Consider the following 12,769-nt stretch of genomic DNA (forward strand, 5'->3'; position numbering starts at 1 on the left):
AACCCCTACGTACATACAAACTAATATTTGACAAGGGAGCCAAGAATATTCAATGGGGAAAGGATAGTCTCTAATAAATGTACTGGGAAAACTGGATAATCACAAGCAGAAAAGTGAATTTGGATCCCTATCTTACACCACTCACAAAAATTAACTCAAAATAGATTAAAGACTTAAACATAAGACTGGAAACTGTAAAACTCCCAGGAGAAAGCACAAGGAGAAAGCTCCTTGACTGGATCTTGTCACTGATTTTTTATGTCTGATACCAAAGTGCATGCAACAGAAGCAAAAATCAACAAATGAGGCTATATCATAATGAAAAGCCTCTGCAGAGTGAAAGGTACTATTAGAAGGAAGAGGCGGTGTGCAGAATGGGAGAAAATATTTTCAAAATATATATCTGATGAGGGGTTAATATCCAAAATATCTAAGAAACTCATACAACTCAACAATAAAGATAGCAACAATAAAACCTGAGGTAAAAATGAACACAGTGGGGCGTCCGGGTGCCTCAGTCAGTTAGGCATCTGCCTTCAGTTCAGGTCATGATCCAGGAATCACAGAATCAGAGAGGGGTTCCTGCTCAACAGCGAGTCTGCTTCTCCCCCCCCCCACTTTGTCCCTCCCCGACTGTGTTCTCACTCTCTCTCAAATAAATAAACAAAATATTTTTTAAAATGTGCACAGGAACTGAATAGGTATTTTTCCAAAGAAGACATGCAGATGCCCAAGAGGTAGGTGGAAAGATGCTCACATCACTCATCACCAGGGAAATGTAAATCAAAGCCACAACGAGATATCAAATGGCTGACATCTAAAAGTCAAGAGAGAACAAGTGTTGACGAAGACGTGAAAAAAAGAGAATACTTGTGCACTGTTGGGGGGAATGTAAACTGGTGCAGCCACTATAGAAAACAGCATAGAGTTTCCTCAAAATATTAAAAATGGAACTACTATATGATCCAGCAATACCAGCTCTTGGTATATGTCCGAAGGAAATGGAAACAGGATATTGAAAAGATATCTGCATTCCCATGTTTATTTCAGCATTATTCAGAATAGCCAAGAAATGGAAACAACCTAGATGTCGATCAGTTGACGAATGGGTAAAAAAGTTGCGGTATATTCAAACAATGGAATATTATTCAGTCACGAGAAAAGGAAATCCTGCCATTTGTGACAACATGGAAGGACTTAGAGGGCATTATGTTTAGTGAGAGAAATGAGAGAAAAAGGCAAATCCGATATGATCTCACGTATATGTGGAATCTAAAAAAAGCAAATTTGTAGACACAGAGTAGAATGGGGGTTACCAGGGGGTTTAGAAATTGGGGGGATACAGGCCAAACTTGTAGTTTCAAGATAGTAAAGTTCTAGGGATCTAATGCACAGCATTGTATTATAGTTAACATTATTGTGTTAACATCCTTGAAAGTTGCTAAGAGACTGCCAGTCTTTAATGTTCTCATCACACACACACACACACACACACACACACACATACACACAAATGACAATTGTGTGACTTAATAGAGGTGTTAGCTACTGCTTGGTGGCCAGAGGCCATATAAATGTATGAAATCAATAGGTTGTACATCTGAAACTTACATAAATTTATGTTAACTATATCCCCATAATGAAAAAGACCTATCCATGAAAGACTTGACCCTGTAATAGAAAACAAGTAAGAAGTAATTGGGGCTAGACACCACAAAAGGCTGCAGAGATGCCTATGTTTTCAGTGGTTCTGTTCTTTTTGTGCTTAGTAGGAAATTTTTCCTTTCTTATAAATGGCAGGAGAATTCCAGGCTTAAATTTTAAAATAATTTACAAGATGGGTGTGGTTCATTTCTAATAGGCCTAATTTATCCCCGTAGCTTTAAATAATTAGTCTATGAATGAAAAAGTCTTACTTGGAAAATAATTATGAAACCTAATAAATTGACTTTAATTTGACTTGGTAGTTAAAATAATGGTCACTGTTTGAGGACCCACTACTCTTCTATTACCCTCACAGGGCTTCAACCACTACAGGGTTCTCAGTGTTCTTCAGATGAGCATTTGGGAACTTTCATTGTTTTCAATGTATGCCGCGGGTAGGAGGCAGGGAAAGGAGAGGTAAAGAGGAAAAGTGAAATGGAAAGTACTATTACTGTTTTTCAAATTAAAAGCAGCCGATTCCAGAAAACATTTTTGTACTTTAATACCTTAAGCAGAGGAAAACATTTCAGTGTTATTTTTTAACTTCTTACTCACGTGTCTTCTACCTCCAGCTGACTTTGGAAGGAAGATGAAAGAACACGGGTCCCTTGCGGCCATGAATTAAAGGGCTCACTAGAACTTCTCTGAGACTCTACACTTTCACCCACCCCTACCTCCATCTTCCTGTGTTCAACTAAACCCGAGCAAGAACATGGGGAGGACGTGGTTAGAACGTGTGAACTAGCCCCGGGCTTTCGGGGGCGGGGGACCCTCAGATCCCAGACTGTTCATGCCCTACTAAATGTTAACACTGTGACACACTTTGTTAATCCCATCTACCCCCTCCCTTCTCCAACACTGCCTCATAAATACCACGGGTATGTGAGCTTTGTGGTAAGAAAGGTGGAGATTATTTTTAGAGAGACACCCCGCACCAGCAAATGTATCTAATAAACATTGCTATAACCAGTTTATTTCATCTTTGGGGCATAGTTTCCCCTACAGTGAGAGAAACTGACCCATCCCTAATGGCCAATTAATCTTAAATGAGGGTGAGAAAATTAAGGAGACTTGGTAAGCTGGAGGTCCTTCTGGAGAAGAAAAACCACACATTCAAGGCAGGGGTCAAAAATTCAGACACTTTGAGAGGTCCATGGGGTAATGGGACTATATGAACCTACCCCAGTACCATGGTTAGGAAACGATGTGCTGGCCAACTAGAGAATGTAGAGCCAATTCACATGTTTAAAAACAAATAAACCACCATGCTGGCTAAACTGAGAGGCTACGTTCACTCCACCAAGATACCCATTTGGAAGCATTCTTTAACTTTTTTTTATTTTTAAAATTTTTTGAAATCACACAGGGCCTGAACTCATGAGATCAAGACCTGAGCTAAGATCAAGAGTTGGACACCCAACTGACTGAGCCACCCAGATGCCCTGGGATCATTCTTTTATTTTTTAAAATTTAATTTAATTTCATTTACATTCAATTAATTAACATATAGTGTATTATGAGTCTCAGAGATAGAGTTCAGTGATTCACTTGTTGTATAGAACACCCAGTGCTCATTACGTCATACAGCCTCCTTAATTTCCATCACCCAGTTACCCCCACCCTCTTCCCCCCCTCCTTCCAGCAGCCCTCAGTTTGTTTCCCGTGATTAAAAGTCTCTTATGGTTTCTCTCCCTCTCTAGTTTCATCTTGTTTTATTTTTTCGTCTCTTCCCCTGTGATTCTCTGCCTTGTGTCTCAGATTCCACATATGAGTGAAATCATGTAATTGTCTCTCTCTGAAGGATCATCCTTTTAAAGTAGTCCTATGTAAACGGGATTAAAAGGAATTGGGTTCATTTGAACAAGATGAAGATCCTTGAGCTTTACTTATTTCTTTTTGCTTTCCCAAACAGATATTCAAAATAAACAAAGCTTAGAGAAAGGCCAGACCTCGGAATAGACAGCAGTAATTAACAACTTACTTGAAGTTTCTGAAAGTTCTCCCTGCCCAAATTCTCCTCCCCACAGGTTTGCCGCAGCACCTAAAACATCACGGGCCACATCACTAGGCTCATGATGGAGGCCTGGAGGGAGTGCTCAGAGTCTGGGAAAGGACGTTACTTTCTCACAGTAGCTCCAAGAGCACACAGGTGAGTCTGGCAGATACTTAGCTGGAATGTAGCTGACAGGCTACAGCAAAATCATGAGACAAGTGAAAAGGTATCACAATTTTGTGGAACAAATGCGATTCAAAAGAAATTAAAATCTCTGGCCAGCCAGGAGCCCTGACAGCTTTAGAGCACAAAGGCTATGAGGCTGGGGAGTGAAGGAAAGCCAGGTGTCTGGTGGTTGGGGAATGAGGGACACATCAGATGACTGAACTAAAGTCACTGAGTGTCTATTCTTTGTCATGTCCTGTATTTGGTACTGGGGACCCAAAAATGAATAAGCTATGGGCCCATTATCATGCAAGACAGACTTGTAGCTAACACCAATATTTTATCAACTCTATGACTCATGTTTTTTCATAGCTAAACATCTCCAAAATTGATAGCATCTCACAATTTTCTTGGCAGTAGGTTTCCCCCCTTCTACCGTAGTACATAAAATAATTACATTTGTTACAGAAGAAATAAAGTAAATAGATTGTGGCATATTATTACTGAATAGGAAGAACAATAGTTAAGATGTATTGTATAGATTATAGTGAACTATTGAAATTTTTTTTTTTAAGATTTTATTTATTTATTTGACAGAGAGACAGCAAGAGAGGGAATACAAGCAGGAGGAGAAGGAGAGGGAGAGGCAGGCTACTTTAGCAGGAAGCCCAGCAGAGGGCCCAGTCCTGGGATCAGAGATCAGGACCTGAGCCAAAGGCAGACACTTAAGGACTGAGCCACCCAGGCGCCCCTGTTAAAAGCTTTTAATTAGGGGAATGACATGTGAAATCTCTGTATCCGTTCTTCCTCTCCTCCTGCTTGCTCCTTGTCCTCTTATTCAATAATTTTTTGGAGCACATTCTATGGGTCCTGTTCTCTGTTATATCTCAGAGATTCAACGGTCAAAAAGAGACATAACCATTAATCAATGGGCTCTAATTGGCATTTATAGAATACTTCTTCTAATGGTAGCAGGGTGACACATTCTGCAGCACACATGGAACATTTGCTGAGACAGACCACAGTCTGGACCATAAAACATACTTTACCAAACTTAAAAGAATAAATATCATACAAAATATGCTTTCAGACTATAATGGACTCAAACTAGAAACAAATCATAGAGAGATAGCCAGAAATCCCGAAGTAGCAGAAGACCAAATAACACACTTCTAAATAACACATAAGTCAAAGCAGATGTGTCAAAAGAAATTAAAAGTATTTTGAACTAAAAGTGAAATATATTTTTTTATTTAAAATGTAGGAACCCTTTGCCAGTGATGATAGAGCTAAGGCATGACTGGGTTGGGGGTGACGTTGGGAAATTTGAGGGAGATTAGGCAGTGGAATTATTCTGGTTTCTCAGAGGGCTAGATTCTTTTGGTACCTATATCTTCTCTTGCCCTCCGAGAGATAAAGCAGGGGCATCTGAGAGTTGGAAGAATTAGAGTAAGCTAGGAGAAGCAGGAACTAGGGGGACTCAGACAGCTAGAAGAGTGTGTATGAAGTCATGGGTCTGGAAGAAGAACAATGCACTAGAAAAAATAAAAGGCTAGTATGGGGGCACCTGGGTGGCTCAGTGGGTTAAGCGTCTGCCTTTGGCTCAGGCCATGATCCCGTGGTCCTGGGATCAAGCCCTGCATCAGGCTCCCTGCTCAGTGGGGAGCCTGCTTCTCCCTCTCCCTCTGCGTGTCATTCTGCCTACTTGTACTACTCTCTAGCTCTCTGTCAAATAAATCAATAAAATCTTTAAAAATAAAAAAAAAACAAAATATAAACTAAAAGGCTAGTATGGCTAAAGTTCAAATAAATAAATAAAATATTTAAAAATAAAAAAAACAAAATATAAACTAAAAGGCTAGTATGGCTAAAGTTCAAATAAATAAATAAAATATTTAAAAATAAAAAAACAAAATATAAACTAAAAGGCTAGTATGGCTAAAGTGCAGAGAGGAGGGTGGGCAATGAGGCCCTTGAGGTTTAGGTGGAGGAAAGGACAACAGATGATGGGAGGAGGTGGGGCTCATCTAAAAGGGGAAAAAGAAACAGGGAAAGGCCCTACCAACTCACATAGCAGCCACTGTCGGGCTTCCCTCCTTAGTGTGAGCTACCTCCTGATTTGGGTGGGTGGGTGCATTAAGGTGGGGTGGTTAGTGAGAGAAGGGCCAGTGCTAAGAACTCTTTTCAAGGGAAATGTCCCCAGGAAGTGGGTCTGTTGGAGTGAGAACTTCATCAAGTACCTACATTCATCTGCCTGGCCTGGGGAGTCTAGGAAAACGAGTCTTCCATGAGCAGGCTTCGATTTTTGTGTAGGAGATCTTGTCCAGGGCAAGATGCTTCAACACAGGAACCCGAGTCTCATCCTCTTGGAGGACATGGGAAAGGGTGGGATTTTCTGTCTGAATATGTAGATATACGGAAGGAAGATAGTGAAAGAAAATTAAAGTATTAATTTGTGTGTTTTTCTCCCCCTTCTTGTTGAGTCCTCTATCTCAAGCAGATAACTGAGTTTTTAATATACTTGTTTTAGGTCATTTGTGTGCCCTAAAGCAGAACTTGCTCAAAAGCAACATCTGACTGTGAGAAAGTCAAATATTTGGGTGACTCAGTGGGGGGTGGAGGAAAAGGAAAATAGCAAGAGGTTATTTTTGAATTCTCAACCTAGGTCAAGGTGAAGTTGTGTACTCCCAAAGATAGAAGGAACAAGTGTACCACCAGGTAACCATGTCCCTGGGGAGGGCCCAAGATCTCAGAGAGGCTGGGCATACCCCGCACTCAGGAAGGTTGGCACCTAGGGCCAAAACTATCTCTGAACCAGCAAGGCCTGGAAAAGCAGATACCCTTGACTTGAAGCTGAAGAAGTATCTCCATGGTAACAAGTAAAACCCAAGACCCGGGGCTATTTTGGCAGTGCTTAAGGCTTTAGGACCATGGTTGTGCTCTAGGGGGAAGGGTGAAATGAGGCCCATAATAATTGAGACTGGATATCCCAACAATCCAGTGGGATGAAATCTTAAGGTAGAATTCGTTAATTTAAATACAATTTTTAAATGTGTTAAATTTTGTACACTTAAGTGAGGGACCAAGATTCTTGTCTATTTGAAGGAGACAACTTTGCCTGGTGTGTGGAACGCTCTGTAAGGAGGCAAGCCAGAAAGGAGAATTTGGAGGCCGTTGTATTATCTAGGCAAGAAATCGCATGGCCCTGGATTAGGGTGTTGGGAGTAGACCTTTGGGGAGAGGTAAGGTAAGAAGAGGTGTCAATATTTCTTGGTATCTGTGATGGATAGACACCTGAGGTGACCCCTCTGATCCCTGCCTCCTGGTATCTATGTCCCTGTGTGATCCTCTGCCTGAGAGTATGGGCAGGAGCTGCCACTTGATGCCAACTAATAGAATGTAGCAAAGGTGCTGGGATGTGTATGATCTTGTGATTGTGTTACTTATGAGTATAAAGCACACCTTGATTGAGTTGCTCCCTGCCTTGCTGGCTTTGAGAAAGTCGATAGCCATGCTGGGGAACCCTACATGATAAAGAACTGCAGGTGTTCCCTAGAAGATGAGGGCAGCCTTCAGTCAACAGCCCCAAGAAACTGACAAGCTCAGTCCTAGAAACTAAAGAAATTGATTTCCTCAACAGCCCAAGTGTGCTTGGAAGCAGATCCTTCTTTAGTCAAGCCTTAGATGAGACCACAGTCTCGGATGACATCTTTATTTATTTATTTATTTATTTATTTATTTAAATTTTTTTAGAGGCGGAGAGGGGAAGGGGGGAAGGGGCAGAGAGAGAATTCCAAGCAGACTCCATGCCCATCTCAAAATCCAACATGGGGCTCAATCCCACCACCTTGGATCACAACCTGAGCTGAAATCAAAAATCAGACGCTTAACCTACTGAGCCACCCAGTTGCCCCCTGGATGACATTGTAATTACCATCTTGTGAGACCCTTAGCAGAGGACCCAAATAGGCTGTGTCTCTAAGCCACACCCCCAGAAACTGTGAAGCAATAAATATTCTTGTTTGCAGCGAATCAATTTGTTACATAGCATAGCACGGCATAATACCCTGTTCTTTTTTTTTTTTTTTTTAAGATTTATTTATTTATTTATTTATTTATTTATTTATTTGACAGACAGAGATCACAGGTAGGCAGAGAGGCAGGCAGAGAGAGAGGAGGAAGCAGGCTCCCTGCTGAGCAGGGAGCCGGATGCGGGGCTTGATCCCAGGACCCTGGGATCACCACCTGAGATGAAGGCAGAGGCTTTAACTCACTGAGCCACCAAGGCTCCCTTAATACCCTATTCTTAAGTGCACCTGTCTCTTCCCACTCACAGACAAATCTAAAGCTCTATATAAGAAATCAGTACCTTCTTTTTTTTTTTTTATTAACATATAATGTATTATTAGCCCCAGGGGTACAGGTCTGTGAATCGCCAGGTTTACACACTTCCCAGTGCTCCCCATAGCACATACCCTCCCCACTGTCCATAACCCCACCACCCTCTCCCTACCCCCTCCCAAGAAATCAGTACCTTCTATTCACACACTTTCTCAGCTTGTTTTCCTGGCTGAATCTAGTTGTAGCCTCTCTGCTTGAGACCCAGTTTTTGGATTTCATTTGGTTCTAGTTGGAAGGCTATCTTCTCAGGACTTTATTTAGGTTTCTGAGTCCATGTTTTCACTGGACAATGTTTTTGATTCTGTGTCCCTCCTGTCCCCTCCTTAGACCCTTCCCCCACCCTGTTCCCCACATACTCTCCCCTTCTCCCATCATAGTAATTGCTTTTTTTTTTCTTTTAAAGATCTTTATTTATTTGAGAGAGAGAGTGCATAGGGAAAGGGAGAGAGAGTCCTCAAGCAGACTCCCCAATGAGTGCAGAACCCCAACGTGGGGCCAACGTGGGGCTCGATCCCACCACCTGAGATGATAACTTGAGCCCAAACCAAGAGTCAGATGCTTAACCAACCACGCCCCCAGTCACCCCTGGATGGTAGCTTAGACAGATGACGGTATAGAAACCAGATTGAAGAAGAGGAAGTTAGCAGTTACAGTACTAGTTAAGAGGGTATTTATAACAGCACAGGTGAGATGGCTGGAGGTAATTGGAATGAACAGGAGGAGAAGGATTCAAGACACCCTTTGCAAGTAATATTGACAGGCCCGGGGAAGGTTGAGGGGCAAAGGAGCAGAGGTCCGAGATGATAATGTTGTGTTAATGGCTCATGGCTCGGGTGACTAGATTGAAGGCAAGATCACAACCGCACTTGCCCCTCACTGATCCCTTTTAAACCAAGATGGCAGGCAAGTTAACCTACACTAGGAGAGCTCTGAGAAGCAGAAGCACTTCATCTCTAGAATTCATCCTGGTTCCACCAGTCACCTGGCTCTGTTGCTGCCTCGCTGTATACCCCAGTGGTAACTTACCTTACAGAGCCTCTGTTTTTCTCACTGGGAACGATAACAGAACATACCCTAGAGTGTTCCTGAGAATTAAATGATGCATTTCATCTGAAGCGTTTGGCACAGCACTCAGCACACAGGAAATGCTCAAAATGCACCAGTTTTTATTACTGAGATGCGCTGCCTTTGGCCACTCATGCTTTTACCAGTTTCAGATTTCCTCCTGCTTTGAGAGCTCCTTTCTGAACTCTATGCCTCATCTCCCCGTTTTCACAGAGCTCCTGGGTAGGTCTGTCTTTTTCTTGCTTTGACTTTGGTACTCGTCTAGGCTCAGAACATGATCGGGAATCCTTTGGCCTCCTTTTCCCCTCACGTTTCAGCTGGGCCCAAGGGACCGAATGCCCAGGCCTGCTTTCCTTCTCCATCTGCCAGCAGAGAAGTCTGTAACAGCAGATTTTTGCAAGGCTTTGCAGGACTGCAATTTTAAATACATTTGAGTACATATTCTCTCCTGTAAAATGCAGTAAAGTGAGTTTTAAAGCTTTGTGACAGCTTCAAGCTCCTTCATGAAATTTTAGAAATGCAGCTTCAGTTTTGTTTGTTTGTTTCAGATTTTTGCCACTTCAGAAATTGACCATGCCTGTGATGATGAACAGAGAAAAGCAGGATTGGACAGGGGTGTGGATTCTGCCTGGTTGGTTGGGCAGGTCCACTCAAGGATCAAGGGGCTACTCCTCTCACATTAGGCCAATATAATTCTTTTTTTTTTTTTAAAGAATAATGAATTTTTTTAAAAGATATTTTATTTATTTATTTGACAGAGAGAAATCACAAGTAGGCAGAGAAGCAGGCAGAGAGAGAGGAGGAAGCAGGCTCCCTGATCAGCAGAGAGCCTGATGCAGAACTCGATCCCAGGACCCTGAGATCATGACCTGAGCTGAAGGCAGAGGCTTTAACCCACTGAGCCACCCAGGCGCCCAGGCCAATATAATCCTAATGCATACCTCAGGGAAATTACCAATGACTCAAGTTCTAGATATGGAATCCTCCCCCAGAGAGTCAAAATGGCGAATAGTAAATCCACGGCTGATGAAAGTCTATTATGTGTTCATTTTTTTGCTGATGTCCTGGAAGGCAATGATATCACTCACAGAATATGACAAGACTGTGCTGAATGCGCACATTGTTTAGAAAGGGGGATGTTAATCAATCCTCAGAACACATTTAAAACATCGTTGTGAATGATTATTTCGTATGCCATATTTCTAAATGCTGATTTGATCTGGTCTTGCTGTGTCTGAAAAGACAGATTCTGGGGCAGATTTTTTGCCATTCAAATTTACAGTAGAACTGAGCTTTAAGGACACTGAAAGGCAAGTAAAAGAAATACATCTGAGTGTGAATGGTAGGAAAAGTTTCTAATTCCTCTTTATCCCTCTCTGTCACACACGCACGCACGTGCATCCCACTTAACAAAGCCTGACCCATGGAGCCATAGGCTCTCCTCCCTTCCTGGTGTCACAGTCCTTTTCTTTTGGTTGCTTTGCATCGCCCATGAAATTTCTGGGGCTCTCCAGACTATCCAACAGTCAGTTGTAGAGAAGATGTGATGATTCTGCTTTGCAGCTTCATCAAGGAGTCTGTCAAAAAATGGAGTGGACCTGGGGCGCCTGGGTGGCTCAGTGGGTTAAAGCCTCTGCCTTCAGCTCAGGTCATGATCCCAGGGTCCTGGGATCGAGCCCTGCATCGGACTCTCTGCTTAGCAGGGAGCCTGCTTCCTCTTCCCTCTCTCTCTGCCTGCCTCTCTGCCTACTTGTGATCTCTATCTGTCAAATAAAATAAATAAAATCTTAAAAAAAAAATGGAGTGGACCTTAGCGGGGGTGCTTATCTGAAATTGAGGGACATTATCAAAATTACTTAAATCAAGTTGGTTGATGTAAAATATAGTTCAGGTTTAGACTTCATTGGAATCTAGGTCAGTCAACTTCAAACAATGTATGGGAAGTGAAGGAAAAAAAAAAACTCACATGTCCCATGGGACACAAAGGACACCACCTTCCATTAAGTGACTATAGGAGTTAGTGGCTTATAAAATTGAGACTGTGATTTTTTTTTTACCTCTCTTAAAATTGCATGCCGCTGATAGCCAGTTCAGTAAGTTTTAATCCAAAAAGAGCTGGTTTGTTGGAAGTTTGCTGGATGGCGCAAACGCCTGAAGAACTAGCCTCAGGAAGGAGGCAGCTTCAGGCCTTGAGGGAGAGATCAGAAAATATGTACAACAAAGGGATCTCACAAACTCTGCCCCTTATTTCTTTTTGTCCTCTTTGATATGGGGTTCGTTTTCTTAGGCATTGTCCTAGTGGGAATTTGGCCCTTTAAGTCCAAGGCCGTATTCTTCCAGCACTGGGATCACAAAAAAAAAAAAAAAAAAAAAAAAAAAAAGAGGCTTCTCTGCCAGCATCAGCCGGAACAACGCTGGGCAAGGCCTCTTATTGCCCTGGCTTTTGTCACATGTCAGTCCTTGTGAGACAGGGTAATGGAAGGGACTGCATGAAGAACTCCTCCTTACTTCTTTTCTCCTTTCCTCTTTCTTTTCTTGCTAGGACCTACACCCCCACCTTACATATGACTTATAGTAGAGTGAATGTAGGTCCTCCTTATAAAGGCCAAGGAGTTAATGGTTTTTTTTTTTTTTTTTTTGGACTCTTCCAGCACAATAGATAACATCTGAGGGGTGATCACTTGAGGTCATCCTGTATGTTTTCCAGACACCTTGACGCCAAGACCCCTGGCTCCAGGGCCTAAGTGATTTATGAGGGACACCTGAACACTCACCCTTGTTTTGACCAATTCCTAGATGCCTGGAGGATATGTACACCAGATTGCAATTCTCAGTAAAACCCCCAGACCCAAGCAAAGACCCAGTTTCCCAGATGGTCTGTCTATCTCTAGTCTTTCTACATCTTCAGTAAATTCTGCTCTCACTTCCTCTTGGCTTCTCTTTTATTTCTAACCTGCATGAAGCCAAGGACTGTCTTGGTGGGTCCTGTGGAACCTCTTCTGCGTTCTCAGACCCAGCCAGCCTATGTCACTTGGGCTAATCACTGTGGCCAGAGAATGGGGTTGCTATGTTCATCGTAGACTGAGATTGAGTTATGAAACTATGCATTTTCCAGGAAGGGAAGAACACATGCTGAACAGACAAAAGTGGGGAGAAAAGCCCCTAGAGACATTCAAAGATAATAAATCATAACTTGATGGTTGGCAGTGTGTTTATGTCACCGAGATAAATAAATATTCATCATTCACCTAAGCGTCCCATGCCTCTCATTAGATTTACCATCAATTTTCCAATTACTGTTTTTTGTCCATAAAGATGTTCAAAATTACTTGGGACCTCCTTATAATTTTTTTATTTGTTCAGTTTCTTTTTTAAAAAAATAATTTATTTATTTGACAGACAGAGGGGGAGAACAAGCAGGGGAGCAGCAGGAGAGGGAGA

This window comes from Mustela erminea, chromosome 3 (genome assembly GCF_009829155.1).
Source record: "Mustela erminea isolate mMusErm1 chromosome 3, mMusErm1.Pri, whole genome shotgun sequence".
Lineage (NCBI taxonomy): Eukaryota > Metazoa > Chordata > Mammalia > Carnivora > Mustelidae > Mustela > Mustela erminea.